Raw genomic sequence first — 14126 nt, 5'->3', positions numbered from 1 at the left:
TCCACTTCCACCACGTGGTTTTCAGCTGTGCTGTTGCTGCTTGGGCAGAACGCCAGGCTGTACAGTCACTGTCACGGACCCTGCTTGTACCAGTCCTAGAAATCCTCCAGTCCCCCAACACCAGACTCTTTGGGTCTGTCACATGAGCACAAGACAGCAGCAGGCTTGCATGGGACCCACGCAGTATCCCTGGTATGCAGCTCAGACAAGCTGCTGCTATTGGGCTAATTCCAACCGTAGCATGAGGCCAGGCATAGGAGATGAGGGGAGTAATGACTACTGCCAATTTCTGGAACTGGTGGAACGATAGATCTTAAAACAGGACAGGGTTGGCCCCCTACCTCACTCTGTGAACGAGACCAGCATGCAGTATCCCCACACCCCCACACTAAGAGATTATACTAGGCAACATCCTTATGTCTTGTAAATATTTTAAAATGTCTCTGGGTAAAATAGACTCACTGCCTAGGGGATGACACGCACAATGATCAGTGCCTCTGCTTTCTCCTATCCCTGGTGAATGATACCTTAGCTCATGAAATATTATATCAGTGTTGTCAACCTCATATGTTCAAAAATCATGACTCAGGCCTCATAAAATCATGTGAGTGGCTTAAAAACCATGAGATTTTTAAAAGTAAAACAGTGTTGGCGTTGTTTGCCTTCTGACCCTTCAGAGTACACTCACTATTTTCTCTGTAACTATGAGGGCTAGGTGTCTTACTTAAAAAAAAAAAATGAAAGCCAAGAATCATACACAATATTTTGAATCCAGGAGCAGGGGCTTTAAAAAAAACACCAAATAATGCAAGATTCATGACAAAATTGTGAAAGAAGGCAATACTGTCATATGTGTATTTCTCTCTTTATATCTGTCCACTTTGTAACTTCACATTTTGAACAAAATTAAAAACATAGTTTTGCAGTATTTTAAAATTCCTACATTATATTACAAAGCCACAAAGAATGAAAAGGGGTCATCTGTATACCTTCATTTTGCATATTTGCACAGGAATAAATATCTCTCTTAGGAGTAGTTTTATTTCCATGGAAAAAGGATCATCGTACTTTTAAATATATTATGTGTGTTATGTAAAAGAAATAAGAGATCTTTTAGCTAGACTAATGATACTGCCATTAGCTGTGTGTTAATTGTCCTGAATGACTTCAGCATTTCTGGGGCAGTTCTTCTCAAAATAGCTCAGAAGAGCCAATCATCACCCTTCAAGACCAGATGGAATACAATGTGTCTAATATCTTAACAGTGCTAAAGGAAATACAGGCAGAGATCCACCTATTTAATAGACTACTATCAACATATTTTAACGTGCCCTTTGGAGCAGACTCTATAGGCCTTTTCAAACCATAAAAATTGCTAAGTTCAGGAGAGGTATACCAGAAAACCTCTGCAAGCAAATGTACAAAACCAACCAGATTATACAAATATGACTTCAAAATGATTGAAACTGCTTTGAGGGATTCAGTAAATTAAAGAGAAATAAGATTGCTTGTCTCTTTTCTAGATATAAGCATAGGATTTACAAATAAAATAGGCCTCAAATCTGGAACTGAATAGTTATGAGGGGCCCCATGAGCTGGTGCAACACCCCATAGACTGCAATAGGGCTCCATACAGCTGAAGGATGGGACCTCAGTTTGCAATTTTTTAAATACAGTGAAACCTGTATTAGGCAGCCTCCTTTCTTAAAACACTGCCCTTCCCCCCCCCCCCCGCCACCTTGTCCCTCCTCAGTATCACCAATCATAATAAGTACTATTCTGCCACACTTTTGTTTAAAAAAATCACCTCCAATTTTTGTCTGTCCTTTGAGTAGTCACTAAAGGCAAGTTTCATTTTAGCTTTATCTTATGTCCTGATTCTTTGTATTGAGTTAAAGTAAAAGGATGAAGCATTTTCTACACTACAACATTTTACAGTGTTTGAACAGAGTTGTAAACAACCAAGTTAGTTGGTACAATAGTAAACATAATTAATATTGAAACTGGTGAAGTAATGTATTTTATTGGACCAACTTCTGTTGGTGAAAGGGACAAGTTTTCAAGCTTACACAGCTCTTCAGATCTGGGAAAGGTACTCAGAGTGACACAGCTAAATACAAGGTGGAACAGGTTGTTTAGCATAAGCAGTTAATAAGTATTATAAGAGACCACTCAAGGTGAAGTGGCCAGTTAACACCTCTACAGTCATCGGACAAAAGAAAATGGGGGGGGGGGCTAGCGGGTTACTGATTTTTAGTATCTAGCTAGATTATGAATTTAAATCACAGTACTGCAAACAGTAAATAGTCCCTGACTTCACTGACCAGTAGGGGGAACCTAGGGTTCACCTTGACCAGCTAGTGTGCTAAAGTATAATTTGCCTTATCTACACTAGGGCTTTAAATGTGTTGTTTTGTTTTTTAATTTGTTGTACTGTGGATAGGCCCCAAGTCATTACCAATATTGCATAATCTAACTCAATTGTTCATAACCGTATTCAAACATGGTAAAATACGGTATCTTAATCAAGCTTGGGAGAAAATGAAAAGTGAGTAGAGCCTTTTTAAAAGTCTCACATTCAGCTGGGAAGAAGTTTTAAGTCAGGTTTCCAAATATTAGTACTTGACCATCTGATGCTTATCACTTATAACGACATTGGTGAAATTATTTAAATCTGGTAATATTTTAACACGAGTAATACATCATAAAGGAAATCAAATAAATGGATTTAATCTATGTAGCTGAGATGGTGAAGTTGAAAAATCAAAAAGTGGTGCATACATTCCATACTTATCAACAAATATGGAAAATTTATAGAATGTAACTGAGTAGGCTGACTTCAAAAGAAACCTTTAGATAATGTGGAGTCCTCTAAACATATTTGTAGTATAAAGAAGCAAATAAAAAAACAACTGAACAACTAGAAGGAAAGTGATCATGAAATTATATAATTTTTTAATAAAAGCCTTTAATATATTGGGTTCAGTTCTTGTCATTAGAAAGACAATATCATGATGGAAAAAAGGTACAGAGAATGATAAAGGTACAATGAATGAGGTACATCTCATTACTAAAACATATGAACTGAGAAAAGGGTATAATTTCTTCATCTTAAATTTAGAAAAGCAGTAAGGAGGCTTAATTTAATTTTATAAAACCTTAAATGGTACAAATATTGTAAATCTAAGTTACTGTTTTCATACCACAAATGATGAAACAGGAGGACATAACTGGAAAAGAGAACTAATTCAGAACAGATGTCAGGAAGCACTTTTTCCTGCACTGAGCCATAAATATGTGGAATGACCAGTAAGAAATTTTGTTAGAGTGAGAACACTAGAATCATTTAATAACTAAATACATGAAAGCATCAGATTGCCAAAAATGGAATGAGCCTTGCTGAAGAAAATTGCCTAAAATTCTTAAGTATGCATAGTGACAACTGCCCAAACTTACATGCAGCATGATAACAATCAACTCTCATTTCCTCTTCTCTTACAGAAATTTATGAAAATGCTTTGTGAAATATATAAAAGATTATTCAAAACATCATTTTGTTGATAAATGACATTCAATTTCCTTTATGTAATTTGTTTACATCTCCATTAGCATACACTATGTGGACTTTTAAATAATGCATGCAAATACACATATTAGTCTTTTCATTTAAAGAATCATAGAAATTAGAGATAACCTAATTGGACTTCGCTATCTTGAAACAAAAGGGAAGACCAATCGTGGCATATAGATGTTTTAAAGTTCAATCCTGTGGTTATGCACAAGAAGAAGAATGGTCTCGTCAAACTCCACTACAGCATCTATGAAGTCCTGATTGGTGGAACTGGTCTGAGCATGAGCGGTGAATAGCCTAGTTAATCCGGTCTCTAACAAAGTAGGTTATTTCATGCTATGAGAAGTTTTCAAGTGATTTTATAGTTAAGATGACTCAGATCTGGATCAAGTTATCAGCATGTGCTGAGTATTTTTTTGTATTTCAGCTAATGAGAAGTCTGGAACTGCTGGAGGAGCTTTGGGCTAAAAATTGGATCCATGTCTTTCTGGTTTTGAACGAGGTTGCCAATGATAGGAGCTATCATTATTTAAATATGTGATTCTTTTTCTCCAGCTCAAGTAACCAATCCCATCAAGGTTGCGCAGTCTCAGGTTTCTCTATTTTGGAAAGTTGATCAAGAACATTGCAATGGACAGCTCTGGTGATACCAGGACTCCCCAGATTTCCATTAGCCATTTCCAGTTTTAGGCCTGGGTAGCATATAGACCAAGAATTTACCAGCCATGCTGGGAAAATATCTCCTTTTGGACAAGATTAAATGTCCATTATGATTCTTTTATAGCCATCAATTGTTATTGTGTGTGTTGGCCATGAAGTGTGGTTGACCCATCTATGGATTCCAGCGGAGTAGATGGAGTTGCATTTGAGTGTTCCCTGAGAGCAGTACAATGCTATTACTGGCCTGCACAAAGGGCTCTCTCAAGTGAGGTTTGACTCTCCGCTTTACATCATCATTCCATTGGACCCAGATGGTGAAGCTGAGAAACTTGACCAGCATCTGGCTGAGAAATGGTTTAGCTGGCTGATAGTCAACCCAGATAAGAATAAGGAAATAATACTTTTATATACATCAGTGATATGCCTCATGTGGAATACTGTGTGCAGCACTAGTTATCCCATCTCAAAAACGATATTGCTGAACCAGAGGGGATTCAGAGAAGAGCACTGAGAATGATCAAAGGCCAAAGAAGCTCTCTTGTGAAGAAAGATTGGAAAGATTGGGATTGTTTACCTTACAAACAAGACAAATAAGAGAGAACATGATAAAAGTATAATGAATGATATAGAGAAGGTAGAGTGGGAGCTTCTGTTATCCCTGTCTCATGATGCAAGAACAAGGGAAAATTCAATGAAATTAAGAAGTGGGAAATTCACAACCAATAAAAGGAAACACTTTTTCACACAATATGTAATTAAGCTGTGGAACTGATTGCCACAGTAAGTCATGAAGACCAAGAAAGTAACAAGATTAAAAAAGGGATTGGATGTTTATATGGCTCTCAAGAATATCCAGAGTTATAATTAACAACAATAAAATTTCTAGAAGGGCTATTAAATCTTGTGGTTCAGGGATTAAGCCAATCTCTAAATATTAGAGATCAGAATGAGACCTATGTGGGGTCAGATTATTTCACATCTGCCTAATGCAGGTTCTTGTGCCATCCTCTGAAGCATCTGTTGCTGGTCACCATCAGCAACAGGACTCTGGACTAGATGGACCGCTGGTCTGATCCAGTGTGGCAATTCCTATGTTCCTATGTAATGTTCATAAACTATGGGGAGCAATCAGAAGAAGAGGCAAAAATGATATCTTCCCACTCACTTTTCTGCTGTTTGTATTCACATTTGCAATCTGGGTATAATTTTGGACCCCTGGCTGCTCTATGTGTCCAGGTAGCAGCAGTGGCTAGGAGTACTGTTTTTAAATCTATACCTAGATGTTTTTGTTCTGCTATTTTTGGTGCAGACCTTGCCCCAATGATCCATACCTTTGTCCCTCCAAGACTGGATTACTGCAATCTGTTTTGTATGGAGCTATATCTGATGACCATTTAGAAACATCAGCTGGTGCATAATATAGTTGGTTATGACTTAAGTGGTACTTCTCACGGAAAGCACTTGAGCTCCATGATCTGCACTGGCTGACAGCTAGTTTCTGAGTGCAGTTTAAGGTGTTGGTCTGTCCTTTATACAGCCCTAAATTTGTGTCCAGGTTCCTTAGCTGATGTCTCTCTCCTCATGTTCTACCATGGCTGGTACAATCAGATGAGGCACTCAACCTCACAGCTCCCTTATTTCAATGAGAGGGTACTGAGAGCAACTGATTCCTGAGAGTCAGGGGTCCCTGACTCAGGAACTCAACTCCCCTTTGGTTTGACAAACCCCAGATCTGTTGACTTCCAGGGCACACTTCAAGACATAGCTGTTTTCCTAAAGCAGTAGAGCAGAATCCTGGGGCCCCCTTTTCCTCCCAAGAATGGCAGCAGTGGCCCCCTTCTCTTGGGAGCAGCAGGGACAGCAGCAGCAAGAAGCCCCTTTTCCCCTGCTGAGAGTCAGGCTTGGCAGCACAGGATCCGCACAATAGTTAGTCCAGCAGCTGGACTTTATTTGCTTGGGTGGCTAGGAGGGGCCACTGCCCTCCTCTTCTCCTCTTACTGCATCTAAATTACTGTGTTGGGTTGATGTGCCAGTCACCCCTAAACTATGAATCTGGGAGTTCACATCTCATTGTGATGCATGGGGCAGTTCACACCCTGCAATTTCAGGCTATCTCCAGACTCAGGCAGAAATACCAGCATCACTTTCAAGAATTTTTTCACAACCATACAAGCTAGAAAGTTCCTTTTTTTAAAATGAAAGCGGAGATTCTGTCTTTATCATGTGGTTCCAGGAGATGGGTTCCTAGCTCAGGCCTGTATTGCCTATGCCTTGATCTGGCTCTGTACACACAATCCAATGAAAGGAACTAGAACTGGTTCATCCACTCAATTGACTATTTATTTTAGTTGATTCACCACCTCCTTACGTATTAGCCATAACTAAAGAAAGATTTGTGTTGGTGTTTAATCCCGTCTTGACCTATGACATAACAAAATCACAGAGCCCAATTGTGACCTTTTGACTGTGACAAACATGAAAGGAAAACAGATATAATAGGTGCTTAGGTAAACTATTATTTAGATAAGAAAATAAGGAATGGCTATAATTCAAGGGATTTTTGGTCCTATGTATAAACTAATTAATAATAATACTTAGATCTTATATGATGCTTTTTATCCCTAAATCCAAAAGTGCCTTTCAAAGTGGCATTTTGCAGATAGTGAACTGAGATCTAGAAAAGTGAGGTGAATTGCCCAAGGTCATATAGCGGGCCAGTGACAAAGCAAGAAATAGAATCTACTAGCTCTCTTGAGTCCCTGTTCACATCTTATCCACTGGACCACACTGGCTCCTGGTAAAAATAACTATAACTGTACAAATAAAAAAATACAGGAAAATTACAAGGAAGAAATGTTAATTTACTAACAGGCAGATAAAAGACGAACATGCAACATGCCATTCCTGTGAGTTGGATAGGGTGGATTGGCCTAACAAGCCATTACCTCCAAAACTCACTTATTATAGAAACAGTACAACAAACCAAACTTGGCAACAGTGTTCTCTTTCTGTGTCTGCAAAGATGATGAAAAGAAGAAATTCCTGTGTCAGCATTAGAGAACAAAGACATGTTTGAGAAGCATTTTTACGAGAATTCTGACATATTTCCCAGACCTACCAAAGTATCTGCGGTACCTGCTTTTTAGGGGTTCAACAGATTCATAGCTATTAAGACTAGAAGGGACCATCAGATTATCTTCTAGTCTGACCTCCTGTATCACACAAGCAATGCTTAAAGTGGGGAGGGGAGGGGATCAGGGAGGGATTGCAGAAGGTCAGGGGGAGTTTTTAAATCAAGCATGTCTGATGATGGCTGCACTTTAAGCACTTTTTCTTACCACTGCTGCTAATCCCTGATTGTGATAGAACTCCCCCTACACACTCTTTTCAGATCACTTTAAGCACTGAACACGGGCCATAGAATTTCACCTAGTTACCCCTGTTCTGAGCCCAATAATTTGTGTTTGGCTAAAGCATATCTTCCAGTGAAGCATCCAGTCTTAATTTAAAGACCTCACAAGATGGCGAATCCACCATTTATCTTAGTTATCTGTTCCAATGGTGAATCACTCTCACTGGTAAAAACCTGTGCTCTATTTCTAATTTAAATTTGTCTGACTTTTACTTTCAGTGCCATTGGTTCTTGTTCTGCTAGAGTAAAGAGCCCTTTAGCACTGATATTTTCTCTCCATGAAGATACATTTACAATGTAATCAAGTCACCTTTCAGTCTTATTTTTTAAAAGACAAACAGAGTTCTTTATGTCTCTTACTGTAGGGTATTTTCTCCAGCTGCTGAACAATTTTTGTGGCTCTTTTCTGCACCCTCTTCAGTTTGTCAACATCATTTTTAAAATGTGGACACCAAAACTGGACACAGTATTCCAGTATCTACCTCATCAGTGCCATATCTAAAGGTAAAATAACCTCCTTACTTCTACTCACTAATCGCATTTATATATCCAAGGATCGCACTAGCCCTTTTGACACAGCTTCACACTGAGAACTCAGCATCCCACTGAGTTGCTTTGTGAGAAAATTATCCCCCTGCTACTTAAGGTAAAAGGGGCTGTGAATCTAATTGGAATCTCCCACTATCATCATCTGGAACCCTTAATGTTAGTCCAGGCTACAGAGCTGCTGCCAGGCTACTCTAGGAGACAGGCAGACAGCCTAGCTAATCAAGCACAATAGTGATGAGAGACCCATCCAAAAAAAAGAAAGGGGGATAGATCAGTGTGGTCCAGGGGAAAGAGTGAGACTTTTCCACACTAGCACTTTTGTCAGCATGGACAGCGCTTTGTCAGCAGGAGACTCTCTTCTGTGGAGGTAGCTACTGCCGCAAGCTGCGCGTGGTTTATTTATGCCAGCAGGAGAGCTCTCTCCTGCTGGCTAGAGAGGCTACACAGGAGACCTTACAGCGGTACAGCTGTGCTGCTGTATGGCCCATAGTGTAGACATAGCCTGAGAGAAGAAACAGTAAATGAAACAAAGTAAGATGATAGGTAACATATGTAAAAGGCAATTGACAATATAGTTTCACAGTTGCAAGCAAAACAGATGTGAAGTATTATAACAGGATTAACTTCAGAGGGCTTTCCTAGGGAGTAGAAAGATGTTAAGGAAAGTGTTAATTTAAAAGTTGGTAAATTAGAGAAGTTATCCCTTGTTAGCGTGAACCAACTATGTGCTGGATAAATAACAAACAGATCTGACTTTTAAAAAAAAATGGCCAGGGTTTGCGTAATACTCCAGCTGAGTTATTGGCACCTCTGGTAGGAAAAGTTGCTTTCTGGTCCCTTAAGAATACTGAAGATCTGAGCAGGGCCGCCCGGAGGATTCAGGAGGCCTGGGGCAAAGCAATTTCAGGGGCCCCTTCCATAAAAAAAAGTTGCAATACTATAGAATACTATATTCTTGTGGGAGCCCCTGCGGGGCTCCGGGGAAACTGCCCCACTTGCCCCCCCTTCCGCCTCCCCGGGGCAGCCCTGGATCTGAGTTAAGGTTTATTAAACAGATGAAGTGAAAGGGTATGAACAAGTCATTTGATTAATAGTTTGAACTAAATAAGTTAACAGAGAAAGTCAAGAATATTTGTTATTTTATTAGTTGTAATTCAAAGAGAGTTCCATCTCCTTTGGGCTGAACAGCAGCAACCTGGGTCTGAACAGCATCTATTTCATGAAAAGCTAACCACCTGTTGGATAAATACTAGTCTTTCTCCCGGGCAAGGATACGCCTTGTCTCTTCTTTTTTAGAAGTAGACTCCATCAAACAGAACTGTGTTTATGTGAGGATTAAAGCTTATGCCAAACATATTTTATGAATGTGTGTCCACCATTCTCCACCATCAATACAGTTCCAGTAGGGATTTCATTCAGAATTGTGCCATTATTCAATAATACATTTACTTAAATTAAGATCCCTGTGAATGTATCATCATGATCATCTTATTTAATAAGATGCTGTGCTTACAGGTCTGAAACTTACCTGGTCCTTTTCTCTTCAAAACCAAGTCAACTCTTGTGTGGGCAGTTAGATTTATAATTCCACCATTATCTCATTAATATCAGAGAGGTAGCCGTGTTAGTCTGTGTCCACAAAAACAATGAAGAGTCCAGTGGCACCTTAAAGACTAACAGATTTATTTGGGCATAAGCTTTCGTGGTTAAAAAACCCACTTCTTCAGATACATGAAGTGCATTAATAGCATCACTGTTTGAGTTAAAAGTATGTTTGAAGGGAAGTTGTTCCTTTGTTTAATTCACTATCTTCCATGCTTTCAATTTTGGATTTGCACACACAAGAAAGAATTAGTTCTTAAAAGCCAAGCAGACTGAGTCAATTCAGGAATATTCAAGCCTCCCCATCTGTGGTATCACAAAATTTCAGGCAATTCCACTAATTGGTGGAGCTTCTGTCTGGGAAAACAGAACTATTGTGGATAAAGCAAACAGAACATATTTATAACAGTCAAACCCCTGGTTTCAATCACCTAAATTTATCTCAGAAATTCTTTTGGGGCAGAAATTGCCCCTACACACCCCATGGACCTACACTGTGGCTCCACCCAACAGCCTTACCCTTGACCACACCTCCTATTTTGAAATGCAGTTGGCATGATAACCTCCCTCCCCTCCCAAAGAGGTAGCATGGGTTCTCCTTCTCCCAGCCCCAGAAAGGCAGAGGTTATAGCATGAGGGTTCCAGTACTTATTCCGGCAGCTAGATTATATCTGCTTGGGTGGGTGGGGCTTGCTGCACATTTCTCCTCCTGCCACCCACAGGGTCCTTTGCTGGACTAGTGTTGTCAAAGTCCCCTAAAGCAGTTGGTGTTGGCCAGGGGCGGCTCTAGCAATTTCGCCGCCCCAAGGACGCCAGCACGACGCGGGGGGCGCTCTGGCGGTCGCCGGTCCCGCGGCTCCGGTGGACCTCCTGCAGACGTGCCTGCGGAGGGTCCGCTGGTCCCGTGGCTCCAGTGGAGCATCCGCAGGCACACCTGCAGGAGGTCCACCGGAGCCGCCTGCCGCACTCCCGGCAACCGGCGGAGCGCCCCCCACGGCATGCCGCCCCAAGCACACGCTTGGCGTGCTGGGGCCTGGAGCCGGCCCTGGTGTTGGCATTAACACCCCACTGAAATGCATTGGGATAGTTCACCTCTCTCAGAGCTACGGTTCCAGGCTGTCTGCAGACTCAGGCATATGTCAGTGTCTTAATTAGAATCATATCCTGTATTCACACCTTTCTTCACCACTACCAGGGCTATGCATTTACTTTTAAAAAAAAGAAAGCTGACCTTCTTAATCAAATGATTCCAGGAGCTTGAAGCCTAGGAATGGACCTAGAGAGTCTATGCTTTAATCGGTGCTTGGAGCAATCAACTGCCACTTCAAATAAGAAGTTTATACTCAACAGTTAAAGTTATCACAGCCAAGTTATTTGTACAATACATGAGTGGAAAAACTGAAAGTTAATCCCTCACTTGCTCCCCATCCTAGTCTATTGCATCAGATTGAATCTTCTCCTTATCACCTTCAGCTCTACAGAACTCCACCCTTCCTACCTATCCTCCCTGATCAAGCTTTGTGCTGCCTCCTTCAGTATCCCAATACTTCTAGACTTGTCTACCCATTCACCAGTCTCCCCCCCCCACACACACACACACTTTTTCCCCACACGTTCCCCTTATGCATAGGAAGACGTCCCTGAACTCATTCACAAGCCCCTACATTTAAGTCCCTCTTACAGACCCACTTCCACCATGCTGCTTACAATGAATCAAGTTGACTTGTATATAAATATTATATAACTGGTCTGTTGTTCCCTTTCCCCTATCTTTTGTTCACTTGTCTGTCCTCAAATACTAAGCGCTGTCTGGAACAGGGCCCCTCCTTCTCAAGTGTTTCAAAAGCACATAGTGGGCACTAGCATAAATTTGTACAAAATTGACTGCAGTCTCCCTGGGTATAACTACACTTACTGCAGGGTAGCAGAGATTAATTCCAAATAGCTGGTTACAACTCACTACTCCAAGGAGGAACTTGGCCTCAAGTGTTTCAAGGGACACTGTCAACCTGACTTTTTGACACCCACCCCCCACAAATCCAGTCTATGGTAGCATCAGGGGCAGCTCTAGGCCCTGGCAGCGACCAGCAGAGCGCCCCCATGGCTTGCTGCCCCAAGCACGGGCTTGGTGTGCTGGTGCCTGGAGCCGCCCCTGGGTAGCATATCCTTCAAATAGGGTGTCCTTAATTATTTTAAAATCCTCTCCACATTACTAAGGCTTTTTCTGCCCCTGCTTTGTATAACGATCTTTTCAATAAGGAAGGCTACTGTCAGACTTGACAAGTAAGCAAACTGAACACATGCAGATTTCTTCCCTCGCGGACCTTTCAGTGATTGTTATTTTAGGAGCTATTTGTGAATACAGGAGGTACAGAAACCGGATTTCCCAGTTGATGATGTCTCTCTAAACTGGGAGGGGGGGCTGTAATCAAAGGGAGGAATTACGAGAATAAAAAGGTAATCGGGTCAGTGGGCTAACTCAGGAACTGGGTTGAGGAAAATCTCAGGCAGCGCCGCAGCCCTTCCGCTGGGCAGGCCACGCAGCGGGCGTTGCGCACTCTCTCCAGTTCCCTTTACAGCCAGGCACACCGGGACGAGTAGGCAGATGACAACATGGAAAGCGAAGTATTTTTATCGCGGCTGTGCAGGGGGGAACGCCGGGCGGAAAGTGCCACCAGTTCCCTCTGCCCCGGCCCGCCCACACAGGGAGCGCATCAAAGGGAATCTCCCCTGGTCTGCGGCTTGTCAGCCCCGGGGATGAGCGCACCGGCCCGTCATGGCATTTTCACTTCTCAAAGCGCTTACTCAACAGGCGGGCGGGGGCTCCCAACAAGCCGCCGCTTCTGCCGTGAGGTCACCGCTCCGCTATGCGAGCCCGCCACCGCCACCGCCCCCCCGCTCCGCTCCATTGCATCAGACAGGGGTATCCCCACAGCGCCCGGCCGGGGCAGCCCTTGGCACGGAGTCCGCGCCCGGCCCGCAGCCCAGGGCAGGTGGGATCCCGGCTCCCCCTGCCCGCCCGCGCCCTGAGCCGGGAGCGCCCGGCGACCGGGAAGGGCAAGTGACCGCCGGCGCTGCGCGTTCCCGAGCGGGGAATCGCCGGCCGCCCCCGCGCCGGGGCACCGCGTCAGCCAGCCCGACACGGGGCTGGGCGCTCGGTGGGGAGCTGCAGCGCCGGGCTGCGGGGCTGCCACGGCCCCCGGCGGCGCCTCTTGCCGGGACGTTTCTCCGGCTTCCCCTTCGGCAGCGCGCAGCTGCCCACGGGCCAGCCCGGCTCTCGGCCGGCCGCGGCGGCGGCGGCGGCACTACCCCGGGCACGGCCCCGGCGCCCCGACCCGCCGCGCCCAGGACTAAGGGCGGGCGGGTGAGCGAGCTCCGGCCCCGAGGCAGCCAGCCGGGGGCGCGGCCCTCGCGACAATGGGCCTCGCCAGGGCTATAAATACCCGGCTGCAGCTATATTTGGTTTGGCCGGATCAAAGCAAGGACCCAAAATAGCCCCAGCCCCGCGCGCGCGCCCGCCGCCGCCGCCGCTCAATGGGCTCCGCCCCCTCCCCCGCGCGATCGCAATCGCCCTGCACAGGCCAGAGGCTAAATTTAGCAACACAGCTTGCGTCAATCACGCGCCTCTTGTGCGTCAGCCCCCCGGGTCCCGCCCCTTGGAATGGAGCCCGGCGCATCGTGTGCGAGGATTGGGCGCGCCGGCAAGAGGACGGCGTTCCATGGTGACGTGTCCCCTCTGATTGGCTCCGAAAGGGGCTCGCTGTATAAGAAAGTAGAAAAAAATATCTAGTGTTGGGTACCCGCCTGCGGCCGGATTGTTCGCTTGGAACCAAAGTGCTCCCTCTGTGAGATGGATTGGGAAGGGATGTGACACTGACACAGGAAATCGAGGGCGCTGGGCAGTGCCCCGGTGGGCTTCTGGTATCGGACTCACTGCAAGTTACTTATTAAAAGCTCCGCTTCGTTTCAGTTAGACTCTTACCCGCATGCCCACACGGATTCACAAAGACACCCCCTCACCCCCCAAAAAACCCCTCTAAATAGCAAGCCAACCCTTATCTCCTTCTTCAAATCACAACTGCACCTCTCCGTCCGGAGAGGAAAAGCAAGAAAGCCAGCTCCACAGGACTGAGTGCAGAAACCCATTTAGTTCCCAGGAACTGTGTAATGTAGACACCAGAGAAGGAGGATCATGAATCCACCCTAAACAAAGTGAAAGTGCGATCGGCGTTTCTTCTTTCAATCCCTCCTCGTCCTGCTGCATGTGTGTGTGAGCAGCAGCCGCAGCTGTTTCATTCAAATTTGTATTTTCTATGCAGTTTGCAATGTCCA

The sequence above is a fragment of the Mauremys mutica genome, chromosome 2 (genome assembly GCF_020497125.1).
Source record: "Mauremys mutica isolate MM-2020 ecotype Southern chromosome 2, ASM2049712v1, whole genome shotgun sequence".
In the NCBI taxonomy this organism is placed as follows: domain Eukaryota; kingdom Metazoa; phylum Chordata; order Testudines; family Geoemydidae; genus Mauremys; species Mauremys mutica.
The sequence above is the reverse complement of the archived record's forward strand: the minus strand, read 5'-3'. Positions refer to the sequence as shown.